We start from the raw sequence: 1022 nt of genomic DNA, 5'->3' as shown, positions 1-1022 counted from the left end.
CTCATCATTGATGTTTCTCTCTCTCTCTCTCCCTCTCCCTTACTCTCTGAAAAATAAATATATGTAAAAATATGTATATATATGTGTATATACCCACACACACACACATAGGGGATAAATATATATAGGGGGTGTGTGTGTGTGTGTGTGTGTGTGTGTTCGACGTTTTTAGGTATTCTATCTAGAGAGCCATGAAAATCTAATTAACAGAAGAATTAAATGCCTCCATAAAGGGCTTCTTTCCTGCCCCAGGATCTCTGATGTCCATTTATTGGTAAAGGCCGTGGCACAGGCTGTACCCAGGGAGTCCCTCCCAGTGATTTTATGAGCTATCTGCTGCCTGAAGACTGGATGAGGTACAAATTTTCCATCACGCCACTCCCCATCTCTTCTCATCCCGGAACTTCAGTATTTTCAGTGGCTGGCGATTACGTGCTGTGGAGAGGCACACAGCATTGAAAATCGCTCACTTCCTTGCCTGACTACACGCGATAAAGTACCCTTGGGCGATGGTTGGTGTTTGCTTCCTCCCCTCCTCAGACAAGTCACATTAGAACCGAAAGAGGGTGGGTCTTGCCTGGCCATTTCTGAGTTAGCAATACCTTGTCACTTGTCCCTAGTAATGGGAACACCTCATGCCTCCACCCTTTGGACACCATTGCATAGAACTGGTTATGCCTCATTGGCTTTTGGCATTTGGGGTAGATGGTTAACAAAGTCACACTTCAGAGAATCGCTTATAACTCAAGGTGGTCGAGCAAATGTAATTTAGGATGCATATACGTTCTGTTTCTCTCAGCCCAGATGATGACCACGGGGTTGAAAGTGCAGCCCAGCCACAATTAGGTAGGGTTAGGAATGCCCTCCAGGCACGAATTCACACATTCTTGGTCATGGGTGTTGGAGAGCCAATGAGCAGAGGGACGTGTCTATTGGCGCTTGGTGCTGGGAGCAGACACATCCAGCTCATTCATCATCTTCTTTCCAAGGGGTCCTGACCCTCCATTAGCCTGGGGCTTGCC

The sequence above is a fragment of the Myotis lucifugus genome, unplaced genomic scaffold (genome assembly GCF_000147115.1).
Source record: "Myotis lucifugus unplaced genomic scaffold, Myoluc2.0 scaffold_1084, whole genome shotgun sequence".
NCBI lineage: Eukaryota > Metazoa > Chordata > Mammalia > Chiroptera > Vespertilionidae > Myotis > Myotis lucifugus.
The sequence above is the reverse complement of the archived record's forward strand: the minus strand, read 5'-3'. Positions refer to the sequence as shown.